This window comes from Podarcis cretensis (genome assembly GCF_951804945.1).
Source record: "Podarcis cretensis genome assembly, chromosome: 2".
Taxonomy (NCBI): domain Eukaryota; kingdom Metazoa; phylum Chordata; class Lepidosauria; order Squamata; family Lacertidae; genus Podarcis; species Podarcis cretensis.
This window is the reverse complement of record NC_137171.1, coordinates 51,275,346-51,292,741: the sequence shown is the minus strand read 5'-3', so window position 1 is coordinate 51,292,741 and position 17,396 is coordinate 51,275,346. Positions and strand designations below refer to the sequence as shown.

The following is a 17,396-nucleotide window of genomic DNA, read 5'->3' as shown; positions in this document are numbered from 1 at the left end:
CACGCCAGGCACACCTGTCTTCCACTGCCTCCCGCAGTTTGGTCAGACTCATGTTTGTAGCTTCGAGAACACTGTGCAGCCATCTCATCCTCTGTCGTCCCCTTCTTCTTGTGCCCTCAATCTTTCCCAACATCAGGGTCTTTTCCAGGGAGTCTTCTCTTCTCATGAGGTGGCCAAAGTATTGGAGCCTCAGCTTCATGATCTGTCCTTCCAGTGAGCACTCAGGGCTGATTTCCTTAAGAATGGATATCTTTGATCTTATTATATATATATATTTATATCTTCATAAACAATTTGCTTGATTTTTAAGATCAAACAAATTGTTTATGAAGATATAAAAAACAAGTGAATATATAATGTCATAACTATTTGTATACAGGAAGTTGTTTTGCACTGGAACAGACCATTAGACCAAGTGGCTCAATGCTGTGTCCTCTGACTGGAAGCAGTTTGCCTGGGTCTCAAGCAGATTTATCTCCCAGTTTTGCCACTTGCAAACCTGTCCACTGGAGAGGCAAGAGACTGAACCCAGGGCCCACACAGGATGTGCTGTGTTACTGGGTTTTGGCTACTTGTCCTGAACAGATGGATCTACTCCTGAGTAGGGGAGAAATTAAGTTTGGTTCACATCGAAAGCTGAACCTACCTAATTCACATTTTCTGAAACAATATGAGAATCAAAACTCAGTCATCCTTCAAAATGTGCCCGTCTGAATTTCGCAATGCAGTTCTGCAGTGCATATGCTGTGGTCAAGCGTGCATGAAAATAACACCATAATGCATTGCATCAGGAAAAATTGTTTTGTAAAAATGTATATATTAGACAAAATTCATAAAAGTGTATCTATTAGGAGAAAATTTGGGCAAATTTTCACGACAAAACTTTTTAAAAGACATAACTGTAAACTGGCATGGAAATGCGAAGAACGAAACTTTAGATTGGAAAAATGAGAAACCAAGACTGACAAATTCACCCATCCCTCATCTTGTGTCGGACCATTGGCCCATCAAGCCCAGTTTTTTAACAATCCAGCTGGCACACTGCTTTTGCTATGGATGCTACTTAATATCCTTTTACTTGAGGGTGCCAGAGGCTGAATGCAAGATCTTCTTCATTCAGAGCACCTCATGGAGACCATTAAGATTTCCTAGGTTAGTTGTCTGCAGCTTTGCTTTGAATTTTATGCCCTCTTACTAATTTTCTGTAGTGTGCATGTGGCCAACCTGCAGTCCAAGGGTTGGATGTGGCCCCCAATCACCTTTTATGAGGCCTGCAGTGCCTCCTGAAGCCCCATTCTTATATTCTTTCATGCCCATTCGCTCCTTATTTTTTCTGACTTTTAAAAGTGTTTTTCTATCTTTCTATGTGGTTTTAAAACACCTGGAAGAGGCAGTAAATAAGTTCTTTTCAAAAACAACAACACCTTTTAATTGGCTGCATGGCTGGATGGGGGGGGGGTGTCATCATCCCCAGCAGTCCTCCTCTCACCACAGCACAAAGGAATGTGATATTTTCCCACCCTTCCTCCTTGACTCATCCTTACTCCAGACATTTCAAGTACTTGAGTTGTGTAAAATGTAGTACAGTGGTACCTCTGGTTAAGAACTTAATTCATTCTGGAGGTCCATTCTTAACCTGAGGTACCACTTTAGCTAATGGTGCTTCCCACTGCCACCACACAATTTCTGTTCTCATCCTGAAGCAAAGTTCTTGACCCACGGTACTATTTCTGGGTTAGCGGAGTCTGTAACCTGAAGCGTCTGTAACCACTGTAATTTCTAATGTGGCAATTGCGGTAAAGTGATTTTTCTCCAGTGTGTGTATAGTGATACAGCTCCTTGCCAAGGGGCAAAAGGGACCCTAGGTATGACTGTGTAGTGGCCATTGGTAGAAACAAATGTTTACCCATCTCTGCTGCAGAGGCAGTACTACCTAGCTTCAGTTCAGGTGTGTGTTTTATGTGACTAATGCATCAGGCTGTCATCATATCAACATGGGAAAGGAGAAAGCAGAAAGTCATTCATAGGAGGACACAGAAGATGCTGAATTGATAATTGGAAAACTGCTAGCAAGTGAAGTAATTTTACCTTGGTGAAAGATAACTCTTGTTAAATAACCTCTCTGAATTATGTTTCTTGTAAACATGCCCTATGTGCCTGAGGAGGGAGTTTCCCTTTCACATTTCATCACTTTGCTATCTAGCAGCCTTGCCAGGTTCTGTACCAGATCAAGATTACAGGAGGGCAAGGTGAGCTTTGAGGTGTTTTGGGCCTCTTAGGTGCTATAAATATCCAAGTTGCTTTGAACACTGTTGCTACGTTGAACTCGGAGATAAGAGAGTGTAGGCGAGGTGATACTTTCAGTTGGCCCATTCTCTTTCGATAACAGTGTGTGTATACAAGCTGCTGCCCTCCCAAATGTTCTTCTCTAAGTGGAAATCTAAAACATCCTCAAACTATCAACACAAGTCCTGAGAATGACACTCCCTAGTTGCTGGGTTGCTTCCATGGGCTAGCTATATTTTTGCCCTGAAACACCCAGGCCTGTTGAAGAACAGGCCCTTGAAACCTGCAACATTCTAAAGAGTTAAGGTAAAGGTAAAGGGACCCCTGACCATTAGGTCCAGTCGTGACCGACTCTGGGGTTGCGGCGCTCATCTCGCTTTATTGGCCGAGGGAGCCGGCGTACAGCTTCCGGGTCATGTGGCCAGCATGACTAAGCCGCTTCTGGCAAACCAGAGCAGTGCACGGAAATGCCGTTTACCTTCCCGCTAGAGCAGTACCTATTTATCTACTTGCACTTTGACATGCTTTCGAAGTGCTAGGTGGGCAGGAGCTGGGACCGAGCAACTGGAGCTCACCCCGTTGTGGGGATTTGAACCACCAACCTTCTGATCAGCAAGTCCTAGGCTCTGTGGTTTAACCCACAGTGCCACCCGCGTCCCTTCTAAAGAGTTAGATGGCCCATTAAGAGATGATGCCTCATTTTCTGGATACCTGTAAGGGATTTGCTTTGGAAAAGGAACCCTCTGTTCTAGGCTCGCCTGGCTTTCAGAAATCATTTGACTGGGAGGAAAGGAGAACCAAACAAATTAGCACACAGCAGGCTGCCTATCAGGAGATGTAGAGCGCACTATCTCATTCAGCAGCAGCGTGTTTCCTGCTGCTAGGTTACTGTGTGTGCATGTAAATGGCCAAGAGAACCAGATGGATTGTTAATGGGAACCATGGCAGGAAATATATATATTTAGTATTCCAGAAATCTTAACCGGTGCAAAGACCAGATCTTCCATGGAGTTAACCATCACAAGACCAGAGTTTCTTTGTTGTTCATTTTAGAGGCTAGATCCAGATTTTTGTGCAGGTGTGTTATCAGAAATATTAAATGGGTGTAGAGGGAGGAGAGATTATTTCCCTGGATTATGCCTTCTTGGGCACAGAAAGGTGATTTATAGCACAGACACTACACATACTTACTCAAAAATAGATTTCAAAAAATACAGTGGGACTTGGTTCAGAGTGTGCATAGAATTTCTCCCTCCATCTCTTCAGTTTGATTTAACTTGATCAACAGTTTTCCTCTTGCTAAATGGATTGTATCTTTTAGACAATTTGTTTTCATTTACACCTCCCACAGCAGTGGTTCTCAAACTTTTGTCTCCAGGCCACACCTTCAGAATAGAAATTTGCTTGCGCACTGAATTTTTTTATTGATGAAATACATTGAAAAACAAAAACAACTTTGAGTAGTGCTTGATTTATAATACAGAACTACTTTATACAGTGGTGCCTCGGGTTACACACACTTCAGGTTACATATGCTTCAGGTTACAGACTCCGCTAACCCAGAAATAGTGCTTCAGGTTAAGAACTTTGCTTCAGGATAAGAACAGAAATCGTGCTCCGGCGGCGTGGCAGCAGCAGTAGGCCCCATTAGCTAAAGTGGTGCTTCAGGTTAAGAACAGTTTCAGGTTAAGAACGGAACAAATTAAGTACTTAACCTGAGGTACCACTGTACTATGATCATGGAACATCCAGAAAGTATAAAACAATGCAGCTACATAAGAACATGTTTCATTCCCAAAATATAACATTGTTTGTCCTTGAATCTTCCCACTACACTTGCCATCAACTCCTCCCACACCAGTGTGGCACACCACACCCTTTCAGAACCTCTTTTCTGCATTGTATCACTCATTCCTCTCAACCCATAATCTTCTTCCGCATAAGTGGCCATCTCCACATAGTGGAAAATTAAGTAAAAACACCAGAACATTTTCATTCTCTTAAAATAATTTCTTTTCTCTAGATCAGGCATGGCCAAACTTGGCCCTCCAGCTGTTTTTGGCCTACAACTCCCATCATCCCTAGCTAGCAGGACCAGTGGTCAGGGATGATGGGAATTATAGTCCCAAAACAGCTGGAGGGCCAAGTTTGGCCGTGGCTGCTCTAGATAATAATCTGGTTGCCTTTCTTACTTTGATTTGTCATCTCTGGGAATCAGGGTGATCCAAATGATTGCACTAGACACACACATCTAGGTATGCACACTTGTATTTGCTCAATTGTATATTCTTGTAAAAGATTAGGGTGGTGTACAACAATTAAAAGTCATTAAAAGCCATATGGAACAATCATATTGAGTGGCTTATTCAAAAAAATCTGTAAACTACTGCATAGGCCTGTCAACATTTTTTTAAAGTCTTCAAAAGATGCCCAAATCTTTGCTGTAAGAATGTCCCACAGATAGGACCAGAAAACTAAATGTTTGACTTCTGGTTGAGGCCAGTAGGATTTAACATGGGGAAAGTTCACAGTGCTTTTCTGGATGATATTGGCGATCACACTGAGAGTGTGAGACTGCTCTTTACAAATGGACAAGTCTGAAAACTTCTGACTGCAGATAAAAACATATTTATCTCCCACTGTTAGCAATTCTGCTTAGGGAAGAGGCAACAGTTCTTTCTGGAGGTAGTGGGAAGGCATGTGAGGCTGAGTTGCTGGCCAGGAACAATGAGCCTCACCTCTTATTGTGTAAACCTTGAGATGCTGCCTGCCTGTGTGCTTGTGCCGGACTATTGATAAACTCTCTCCCATCTTGGGAGAGGCTACCCATCAAAAGCGTCTCTTCTTAATGGCATTTTAAAAATAGCTCAGCACCAGCAAGAGGGAGGGGTTGGCTCCCATATAAGGTAAGGTGGGGAAACTGAGCTAGTGGAGTAATGGAAACATTTACGTTCCAGCCAAGCACGTGACTGATCACTCAAGTGTGGTGCTGTCTTATTGTACTGCCTGTAGGTTGGACATGAGCCCGTCAAAAGCCTGGCTGTGATATGCTGTGGATGACCAGGAGTCTCAGCTCATCACATCACCAGCAAACCTGTTGTGTGTCCAACTACACCAGCTGTCAGTGGTTGTGGGCGAGGAGAGGATGCACATGGAATTCCCTTCATCTCACTGGTGCCCTTGTGTGCAGATTGGAGGCAAACCTCCCCTCCATTCTGTTAAGTGAACTGCTGTATAGTTATCAGATCTAGACTGTGACCTGGTAGGAATTTATGGTGTTTTGGTCTCAAATGCAGTGCAGTTATGAAGCACTGAGATCTCCATGAAGGGGGCCATTGGCTCACATATCCATAAGTAATAAATCTGGATGTTCTTAGAAGGACCTGGCAGAAAATCTGTTTTGGTAGCTTTTTAAGAGGGTGTGCTATATAGTCATAGCTTGATTGAATATAGACCTCAGGATCTTGCATCTGTATACAATTCTGACATTTCCTGATTAATCATCTTGTCAATCACTGATAAATATCCTACGGCAGAGGCCTGGAACCTGTGGCTCACCAGATGGTCTTCGCCTCAGTCAGCATGGCCAATAGGAACATAGGAGGATATGGAGTGAGACCACTGGACAATTTAGCTTGGCATTGTGTGCACTCCCTGGCAGCAGCTCTCCAGAGTCTCAGATGGGGGCACCCTTTCCAGCCACCCCTGATGCTAGGGGTTAAACCTGGAACTTTCTGCATGCAAAACAGATGCTCTACAACTGAGCCATGGTGTTTCCCTCAATGGTCAGGAAAGGTGGGAGCTGTCACACTGGACACTGAGTGGAAGGCAACAGGTTTCCCACCCCTGCCCTAAAGCATCTGCTAAAACACCTTGCTGGCATTCAGTGGCGTAGCGTGGGTTGCCAGCACCCGGGGCAAGGCAAATAATTTGCATCCCCTAACCCGTGGATTTGGGCTCCCTAACCCGTGGATTTGCGCCCCCTAACCCTAACCCCCAGATGTTGCACCCGGTGCGGCCAGCCCCCCTGCACCCCCCACGCTACGCCACTCCTGGCATTGTGTATATATGTATGCTCAGGGGGTGCCATTTAACTTGTCATCACTTTAAAGATGAAGAACAGTTTGAAACAAAATGCCTACTCTTTTCAGCTGAAACCTTAATAAAAAATACAATGAAACATCTTATCTGTTTTGTGCCTCTAACTCCCTGGAATCAATAGCAAGAAAAACCGCTCAATCTGTGTTGCAATTCTGCCCACCTTCCTCCAAATATATATTTGTGTCTCTTCTCAAATTAAGGAAAACATAAAGTATATGTTGGGATACAATTAATTGCTTCAGACCTCATTTTGCCAGCTTTCGATAATTTCTCATGAGCTTGGAAAATTCACTTTCAAAACTGCTGCCGATAGATCTCAAAGTGCATCTTTGAAAAAGTGCCAGTGACTTGGCTGTACTTTTTCATTAAATGAATGGAAACTGGATATCTTGGTCAGCTGGAAAAATCACACGCTTTGTATGCTCTCCAGGTTAGAGCTTTTCCTTCTTGGCAAAACAAAACCCCTTTTCTACTGCAGTCAACAGTTCCATTCCATCTAGGTCTGATTAAGTTCAATAACTGCAACATAATTATTTGGTGGATCAGGTTGATGATTTTCTTCTCAATGGACCCAGAATGTTCCTGTTCTTCAGAGGCACAGAACTGAAAGCCATAAATAGTAGAAATGCTATTTGAGCTCTGGCAGGGTATGGAGAACACTAATAATACATTCCACAGTACAGGTTGTGACCCAATCTATTTCAAACCATAGGGTGCCACTCCCTGTGTCTGAAATACGAGGTGAAGAGGTCATCACTGAAAAACATGCTGTGAATCTCTGTGCTATAAAACACCTTCTGTACTGAGCAGCAGTGACATATGTGAGTGTGTGAATTGCCTTGTAAGCTGATGTCGATTGCTGCCAAAACTTCCCTGTTGACCTGCAATGCAGCAGGTGCAGGTGTCAGAATGAATGACTGTTGACACATTCTAGCACCATCTTCCTGTGACAGGATCACGACACTGCTCTGTTTCCTGTGGTGCATCAGATGTATAAACTATGAGGGTTAATGTGTGCACACATGCAAAAAGTCTTGCAATTGTGTGGCAGCAAAGATATTCACATGCAATCATGTTGAGTATTGTTGGATGATAATCACCTTTGTGTGTGTGTGTGTGTGTGTGTGTGTTTCTTAGAATGTCATTTTTTGTATAACTCATCACATGCTTTAGTCATCTTACCCACTGACCCTCTGTGCACATACTGAGTTTCACAAATCATGGAGATAATTAACTATGTGTATAGCACCTTATGGTCCAGTCTCCCAAGTGCTTTATAATCTTATGTACAGATGGTAACATTTCAAGAGTATTTCAGTCACAGTTCTCATTACCCATGTCCCAGTCTTGCAGGAGTAGTAGGTGAGTTGAACTAGATGACAGGAGACTCACTAACTAAGGGAAGCCTTGCTGTGATGGAAAATCATCTTCACTTAATCATTAAAAAAAGAAAGAATAATGGGTGCATAAGTAAAATGAAGGTGCTTTATGTCTGGGCAGTACTGAGTGGGAACAGCAGGGAAGGTAACCTTGTTTCTGGTCATGATTTTTAAAAAGTTTGTGCATGGCTGCTGAGGAACACTCATCCTGGAAGCCACTTTCTGAACATGAAAAGATAAATGCTCTCAATCAGTATCCAACAATTGCCTGAGCAAGGTTATGGAAATAGCAGGGGATATGTCTCTCGTCATCCATGATGGCACAGGCATTGTTCAATATATGCTTGTGACAGCTGCTCGAGTGACCACACACACAGCAGCCTCAATAGGAGCAGAGGCACTGCTCGAGGGAGGCTTGCATTTAACCAGCAACCTCCGCCTGTGCTCTGTAACTGCTGGTTGCCAGCAACAGTAGCAGGGCCTAGAATCCATGGAAGGCAGCTGCAGCCCCTGCAGTCAAATGGTTATGCGATCTTTTTTTTTTCCAAAATGAGAGAGATCTGTGCACTGCCTATAACTTCTGCAATAAAGCTAACTCCAAAGGAAGGAGTCTGTGATATATTAGCAAATGGAAGCCATTCCGTTCACTGGTTCTACTGAAGACACATCTTATGACAGAGCAAAGAATCTTTTCTGGTGTTCCTGTGTAGGGACAGATCCCCAAAAGCCAGGACTGCAGAGTGAAGTGCTTATGCTAGAGCTGAAGAAATTCACAGTGGAAAGTCTCCAGATACCAGAGTGGGGCAATATGTGGGAAATGGAAGGGGGAGCATGCAACCGGGTGGGATAACTGGTTCATGGTCTGATTCCAGGTGGGAGCAGTCAGAGGTGATTCTCTTGCCAGGACAATGAGAATGCGATGCTTGTGCTTATGTTGGAAGGGGCTGTTCGGTGTATCCACTTCTTGGGAGGTTATGTCTAGGTTCAGCAGGGACTTAGTGGAGGAGGCTCTTCCCCCATGGTAGGCAATCAGTGGCCCAGGAGGGAGAGAAATCACTGGTATGAAGTAAATGTTGAGGGTGAGAGAGAGAAGTCCACTTTCCATACTGTTTAATGATCCCTCCCTGCCATCCTTCAATGCATCCCTCATGGAACAGAGTTTGTCTTGCTGTGGGGTTGTCCCTTTGGCCCTTTCTCCTCCTCCTCCTCTCAGGGTGTTTCCAGGCAACCTGTTTATCAAGTATTCCACCTGAAACACTTGAAGGGATGCTAGGTGACATGTCAAAGCAAGTATTTTCCCACCCTTTCCACTGCATTTCCCCCACACTTGCTGTAATGAAAAAAAAAATGCTGTCTTTTGAGGAAGGAGGTATGTGGCACAAGACCTCCCAACCAGCTTCAAATGCACAAGTATAATTTGCTAGGATGGGATTGAATCCCATCCAAGAACAGCAACAGTCAGAGAGTGCCCTAAATGGTTTTTCAGCAGAACTTGTAGCTTCCACCAATATTAACTTCTATTTAAACACACGCGCACGCATTTTGACTGTGTGCCACAAGATGTATTTATGATTTGCTTTCACCAGAGAGGCATGGGGTTGAACCTCTGATCATTTGCGGGAGGGAAGCTGTTGTGCCCTTCATGGGAACTGGAGTTGCATCTTCTAACATTTTTCCAAGGAGAGCAGTTTAGTCTGATATGCAGTTCAGCCACAGTTGGGACATATCTTGCTTATTTCTTGGCAGTGTCAGTCTGCATGGCTTCCAGTTCATGTGTCTCTTATTTGTACTTCCCTGTGGTTTCATAGCTCTGTTGTGGAGCTGTATATGCCAACATGAATGTATGGACAGGAGGCAGAAAATGAGATCACATTTTGCAGAGTTCCCTAGTTGGTTTGCACAGGGCCCACAACTACAGGAGCTGCTGGTGTTACATGTATATTCTCTGGTCCCAGGTGGCGTGAAAAATAGGAGGCAAGACCAGCAGGCATGAACCCTCTTTCCCTCTCAGTTCCCCTTGTGTTTTCATAGAATTGTAGAGTTGGAAGGGACCATAAGCATCATCTAGTCCAATCTCCCGCAGTGCAGGAATCTTTTGCCCAAAGTGGGGCTCGAACCCACAACCTTGAGATTAAGAGTCTCATGCTCTACCAACTGAGCTATCCCAGAACACAAACTCTGCCACCAAGTAATCCATGAAGGACAACACAGAATGTGTTGCAAACGTGCTCCTGGGTTTGCAGGGGCTGGATATTCTGGGTCAGTTTCAGTGCCCTTTAGGCATGCATGTGAAGGGATATGGTTTGTTTTGGGTCTTTCCAAATGCAACTTTAAATTAAAAAAATAATCATGGAGAGTGGCAAAATTATGCATCAACACATGCCAGTCATAGTTGCTTTTAAATTAGTATCTTTTGAATTGTCTGCCATTTCCTATCAGTCAGGTTATTGATCTATATCTAGTTAATTTTAAGGACTGAGTGGTTGGCCAAAGTGTAAACAAGAGCAAAAGAACAACAGCAAGCATCATTTGAACGAGGAATAGAAGGCAAGGAAGAAGGTGGCAAGGGAGGTAATAAGGCACAACAAGCTCCACTAATAGGTTCTAGCTGGGATGTTGATTCATGACATATCGGTGCAGACGGCTTTTTCAACTGTAGCAAATTGAAACAAAAGGTGTTGGCCCTTTTCTGGCTGGTATATTGTTTAGCATGGTGAGGCTATGACTACACCAACTCCCTGATGTGTTCATATAGGCAGCTGCATATCAGATGTGCAGTTCAAATCAGCACTGATCCACAGTGAAGCCCTAGTGCTCAGAAGGCCTGGGTTAACTCTGTGCTCATCAGAGCAGTGAATATCTCAACAGGCACATTGCTTCTGCCTATGTCATAGTAAACAATATATCATCATCGTAATGCTGGGGATGGGGACAGAGATCCCATCTTCACGCTATGTTGAATTTGCCAGCCTGCAGAAATCTGCAAGGAACCCATTTTTGTGAGTTGGTTCATCAAGTCTGCAGGTGTCTCTCCCCCCACCCCCATGCATCTGGTTGAAGGCTCAAAAATCAATTAAGCAGGAAGCACTTGATAAAACCCACCCCTCAAGCCAATGTGGTCTAGTGTAGGGAGGGGTGAAGAAATTTGTTTGATTCACATTTTAATGAGAACCTCCCTAATTCACACTTTCTAAACCAGAGGCAAATCAAAACTCAGCTTGCCTTCCTTCCTTTCAAAATTAAGACTTCTCTGAATTTTGCATTGCACTTCTCTGACTTAAAACTGTGTATATTAGGTGAAAGGGCACACAAAAATGCATATATCCATCAAGTAAAAATGCATTACATATGGGGAAATTGCTTACTTTACTGGGAGAAATGGGCATATCGGTGCAGACGGCTTTTTCAACTGTAGCAAATTGAAACAAAAGGTGTTGGCCCTTTTCTGGCTGGTATATTGTTTAGCATGGTGAGGCTATGACTACACCAACTCCCTGATGTGTTCATATAGGCAGCTGCATATCAGATGTGCAGTTCAAATCAGCACTGATCCACAGTGAAGCCCTAGTGCTCAGAAGGCCTGGGTTAACTCTGTGCTCATCAGAGCAGTGAATATCTCAACAGGCACATTGCTTCTGCCTATGTCATAGTAAACAATATATCATCATCGTAATGCTGGGGATGGGGACAGAGATCCCATCTTCACGCTATGTTGAATTTGCCAGCCTGCAGAAATCTGCAAGGAACCCATTTTTGTGAGTTGGTTCATCAAGTCTGCAGGTGTCTCTCCCCCCACCCCCATGCATCTGGTTGAAGGCTCAAAAATCAATTAAGCAGGAAGCACTTGATAAAACCCACCCCTCAAGCCAATGTGGTCTAGTGTAGGGAGGGGTGAAGAAATTTGTTTGATTCACATTTTAATGAGAACCTCCCTAATTCACACTTTCTAAACCAGAGGCAAATCAAAACTCAGCTTGCCTTCCTTCCTTTCAAAATTAAGACTTCTCTGAATTTTGCATTGCACTTCTCTGACTTAAAACTGTGTATATTAGGTGAAAGGGCACACAAAAATGCATATATCCATCAAGTAAAAATGCATTACATATGGGGAAATTGCTTACTTTACTGGGAGAAATGGGCAGAAAAATGTGCATGAATTTTGATGCAGACTTTTTTAGAAGAAGAAGAGAAATCCTGAAACTGAACTGGAAACTGGATTAGAATTGGAGAGAGACTCAGCAAAAAACTGAAATTGATATATCTGTCCGTCCTTGAAGCTTCATGGGAGTTCTTTGACCAGTCATTATAGCCAACTTTGCTCATTGCTTAAAAATATGAATAGCCCCTGCACAGGTTTTCTCTGTATCATGGGTGCCAGACCTGTGGCCCTCCAGATGTTGCTGGACTACAGCTTCCATCCATAAGAATTGGCCATGCTGGCTGATGAGAATTGGAGTCCAACAACATTTGGATGACCACAGGTCACCTCACGTGCTCTAAATTCTTTGGGCCTGTCAGTAAGCTGACCATTTATGGTGCGATCCAATGCATGCTTACTTGGATATATATCCAACTGGGTTCAGTGGGGCTTACTCCCTAATAAGCCTGTTTTAAGATTACACCTTAAATCCCGCTTGGTATAATCGGATTACCTATTCAATGATTTGCTCACCTAGGAATGAATATGGATTGGATATACTGGGACAATGCTTTCCCATTGTAAGAGCCTAGATTAAATCTACAGGCTTCTCCTGCTAGAAAGGATAACTTGTCTGGAAAATGCCAATTTGGCCAGGCTTGCTCTGGTGTTAATTGTCACTAATGAGCAGGCTATGGAAGGCTTGGCTCTCAGAGGCCACTGGAGATGGAATGTCACATCATCTGGAGAAGAATGCCCTTCAGTAGTGTTGGTTTGGCAGGAGAGCAGCCGTGACCTCAAAGCGGACTACTTTAACTGCATGAATGGATTTGTTATCAGAGAATGCCTCTATTCTTATACCTAGCATACTCTGAGCTCGTGCTTAATGCTGACTGTACTGCAGAGAGCACAGAGTGTTAAGAGGATCTCCTGTACTTACTGTACACAGATGGATTTATTTATGTCTATATTGTGGAGGCTGAGGGGAGGGCGAGAGAAGAGACTCCTTCTGCAAAAGGGGATAACCCCCTCTGGAGGTCATGTTGCCCCTCAGAGCTGGCTCATGTCGTAAGACACTTTGAATCCTGCATGACCGCAAAGCCCAATGCCATGTTACTTGGCATTGCAGCCAGGGGCCTGATAGTTAGCATTGCTCCTTAGTGGTGATGAAAGCTATGGTGAGCACTAAACGCCCATCTGTTACTGCAGCGCCTCCCATACTGACAGCCTTTCATCTTTCAAAGTCTGGCTCTTGGGAGTTTGCAGAAATGGAGGAGGAAAGGAATGCAAGGGAGAGAAGGAAAGCAAATTACGCCTTTGCTTAAACCCCGCTCAAAACCTTATTTTATACCATTTCTTTTTTTCAAACTCGTTTCTAGTGACTTTTTAAAAATGTTATCCAGTCCTTTTGACTATTGTTAACTTTTCTCAAAAAAAAAAAAGCAATTTAAAAAACACATGCTTACTTAAAACTGGTAAGAGATCATTGTTCCCAACAAGCTTTGCCACATGATTGACTAGTTCATGATGCAACACTGGCATTTGCTTTGGTTTACCGCCCCCCCCCCCCAAATTGAACATATCTAGTAGGGGTTTTGATAAAAGCAGTTGCGCTGAGTGCTCTTATGCAACACACACACACACATTTAGCATGCCATGTTGATCTAGGATTGCTTTACATATAACTATATTCTTGCATGGTAGTGACTTTTATGTAGGAATTTAACACAGTCCTTAATGTAGGGAGTCATGTAGGGCTATAATACACATGCATGATTCACTGTGCATACTAATACAAGGAACTCATAATATGGTCCTGACTTTCTATAATGTAGGTGCACAAGGGATGAGGGAGAAATCCTAGTCAATTCCTATTTAAAGGTGAACCTAACTAATTCAAACTTTATGAAACAATATGCACACCAAAACCACAGACGTCAGTTGAAATTTGCATGTTTCCTAATTTTGCAATGCATTTCTCCAGCCAAGTAATGCCTACATATATGCATATTTTAGTGTCGTATGTGCATAAAAATGGATATTATAATAAAATTAACATACAGAAATGCATCATATTAGCAAAAATAAGCTTTGCAAAAATGTGTATATTAGGCAACATTATATGTGTATAGTAGGAGAAATTTGCACTGAAATGCTGCTGAATTTTCATGATTTTTTTTAAAAATTGCGAACTGATGTAAAAATGTGGAGAACTGAACTTAAGATTGGAAAAATTAGAAACTGAGAGAAACCTAAATTTACATGTTTGTTCATCCCTAATGCACATGCAGCAAGCTACAAAAATGTAGGATTATCTTGTGTGGAACACACAAGCAGGTCTCAGGTGATTCTATTGATGTGGAATGGGCATCAGTTGCCTCTTATGTTTCTAAGAAGCTGCCTTTTAAGTCATTCTGCCTCAGTATTGTCTGCTGTGATTGGCCGTAGCTTTCCATCTCCTGCTACTTGATTCTTTTAACTTGAGATACCAGAGATTAAACCTGAGAGCTTCAGCATACACAATGTGTGCCATAGCACTAAGCTATGGTTCTCTAAATGGGATTTATGCAACTTGCAGCTCACAAGTGCCTTCCTCCATTCAGGAATTTGCCATGTATGATGTGACCCTAAGGCCTACCATGTTCCTTGTCCATTTCTCCTGAAGACCCTCTGATGATATTCTTTGCGTCCCAATTCTGCTATTTAACCCCAGTCTCTTATAATCTATTGTGACATGAAAGAAATGATTGAAAATTAAATCTGAGGCTGATTTTTGTTATGCTGCCCAGGGAACCCATGTAAAAACTCTTCTTTGCAAATCAAGGAAATTCTGCACAGGCATTGCTCTAGAATCCTTTTGTTACCCAGTTTCAGAGCGAGCATTGAGAGGAGATGAACTGATGGTGTCTCTCTTCCAACTCTTTTAACATCCTATGATTCTGCTAGCATTTATATTTGGATTCTCCAGCAAATTCTGCCTGCAGGGAGAAGACAATAGCAACTCTGTAGCCCATCAGTTTGTGAGGCTCTGGCGACAGAGTGCTGTGTACAAGACGGTGCTTGGCTTTGAAAAAGCAGGCCTTATGTGCCACCAGGAAGCCTGTCACTTTCGTACTGACAGTTCCAGGGCCATTAATCTGGAATGTGCACAAATTCCTAGTTTTCTTTCATTTCATCGCCCTCGTTTTTGTTCATTAAAATGGCTGAGATATTTCACTCAGCAGCAATTATTGAGCAATAACTCTTTCCTCGGGAGTTTTTCCAGAGCTGATGCTTTGCTATCTGAGTGTTCTCTTGGGCCTTCTCCCAGGCAACCAACCCTTCTGCCTCCTCCTCCTCCATTTTTTTCTGTTAAAGAGTCATGTATCATGCCCAGAGGCTGAGCGGCTGAGGCAGTTGCTATCTCAGTGCAAGTAGCTGTTTTCCATACTTGGCATGCAGTTCTTACAAGGACAACTTGATATAAAGGGGAACATCCCCTTTGGGCTTTGGATATTTCATTAGAATAAAGTGCTCAAGTGGGGTGTTGTTTTCCAATCCAGCTGACAAATTTCAGCTGCTGTTTCCCAACCCTAACCCGAAATATTTCTATATATTTTCTTAACTCTCTTGTTTCTCTCAGCTCCATTTATAGCCCTGAGGACAAATGACAGGGGTAGTTTGGAGAGAAAGGAGCTGAAAGTATTTTTGCTTCAGTAGTTTATGGCAAATCTGCGCTCTAGATTCCACTCATTTTATTTCAGTACGGGTCTCAAATTCAGCTGTAGGTCTCCAATTTTGAACTGAGGAATAGGCAACAGTTGCCTGTCTGTTCTCTGTGGCACCATGTCAGCTGCTCAGACAAGGAAATTGGCAAAAATTCAGTTCAGCATTGCCTCTGGAGACTGTTTAGGTCATATATCTTGTAGTTCCAATGACTTGACTTTCCTCCTGCTATATAATTCCTGTATCTCCTCAGACTTCCAGTCTGACCAGCCAAAGAGCTGAGCCTGAGAACACCTTTCCACAGGTTTAGCTCACCCAACCTCAGCTTGCCTTGCTTAGCTTTATTCCACCTGCCTCCCTTCCACTCCCATCCTTTGTATATTATATTGGAAGTCCATCCAATGATACTTCCAAATAAATGTGCATAAAATGGCACTCTTACTCAACCAGCCTTTTCAGTGCATCACCTCAGCCACTATCATTCCTAAGTCATTTCTTGGGGCTGACAGTGGTTCAAATCTATTCCAGACAAGAACTTTGGGCTGAATTTTGGATCCTTAGGTGTTTCAGTTTTTCTGACACACTCTCATGATGATTACAGATTGCTGTGGGCATTTCCCATTGTGATTGCAGGGTAGAAGCCAGTTGTTCGCCCATCTCCTCCTAAGCAAGGGCTGAAGCTTAAAGAAGCTGTGTTCTGATTCTGGGACAAGAATCTTCTATTGAAATGAGGATTTTTGTGTTTGCCTCCCAATAAGCCTGACTCAATTCAGATGAGGGGAAACTATTCTCTTCACTTTCTTACCTGTTCATTTAAAAAATGTCTAGACTATCTTTCAAGGCACATTGCCCTCACAAGGCAGTGTGCAAAATTCCCAAGCAGAACCATCATAATCTAAAACCCAACAATTTTAAAGCACAAATATGACTCAAATATGTGCAATAACATTAACTCATAGCACCTGTTAATTAAATGTGTTTTTAAAAAAGCCCTGAAAACCTTTCTAGAAAATGAACAGTGTTGGGGCCACACATGTATTTTATTGGGAAAGAAAGTTGCAGAGATAGGAGGCCATCATCAATGGTCTGTCCCTCGTACCTGTGAATATAGCATCTCTTACTGGTGAGCTGGAGAGCATTTGATTTTAAAGTTCTGGCAGATTGATTTGGGTCAAACAGTCTTTCACATAACCTGGTTCCAAACTATTTAAGGCTTTAAAGGCCAAACCCAGCACTTTAACCTAACAGCGTTTCCATGTGCTGCTCTGGTTTTGCCAGTAGCGGCTTAGTCATACTGGCCACATGACCTGGAAAAACTGTCTGCGGACAAACGTCAGCTCCCTCGGCCAGTAAAGCGAAATGAGCACCACAACCGCAGAGTCGTCCGTGACTGGACTTAACTGTCAGCGGTCCTTTACCTTTACCTTTTTAGAAACAAATAGGCACCCAACATAGCTGGGACTCAACTGATGCAATATGTTCCAGTCACCTGACTCCATACTTTAAATTGAGGGAAGTAAATGTCTTTTTTGCTCCCAGTTATAGTTGTGACAGGGGCAGACTTTAGCCTCACAGAAGATTTTGAAGATCAATATTTTATTGGGATTCTCTCTCAAGATGACATTATTTTCCCTCTGTTGATGTTCCGCCATATCTCTCTCTCTCTCTCTCTCTCTCTCTCTCTCTCTGTGTGTGTGTGTGTGTGTGTGTGTGTCTGTGTGTGTGGTGGAAGACAGCAGAGACTGAATATACTTCCTCCATCTCTCTCGTATTTCTAATAGCTTTGT

At 43.0% G+C, this 17,396-nt stretch overlaps 1 protein-coding gene and 1 long non-coding RNA gene across 18 annotated transcripts in view; one reads left to right on the top strand and one right to left on the bottom strand.

Annotated features, from left to right (window-relative positions):
- The window catches only part of ABLIM3 (actin binding LIM protein family member 3), a 144,677-nt gene that overhangs the window by 15,423 nt on the left and 111,858 nt on the right, over positions 1 to 17,396 (top strand). The gene's annotated exons all lie outside the window — the stretch shown is intronic.
- LOC307209649 overlaps positions 2,899 to 17,396 on the bottom strand; it is a 110,830-nt gene continuing 96,332 nt past the window's right edge. The window contains exon 3 of the long non-coding RNA XR_013835694.1: positions 2,899 to 2,947. This is a non-coding gene — a long non-coding RNA (uncharacterized lncRNA). The remainder of the gene's footprint in view (positions 2,948 to 17,396) is intronic.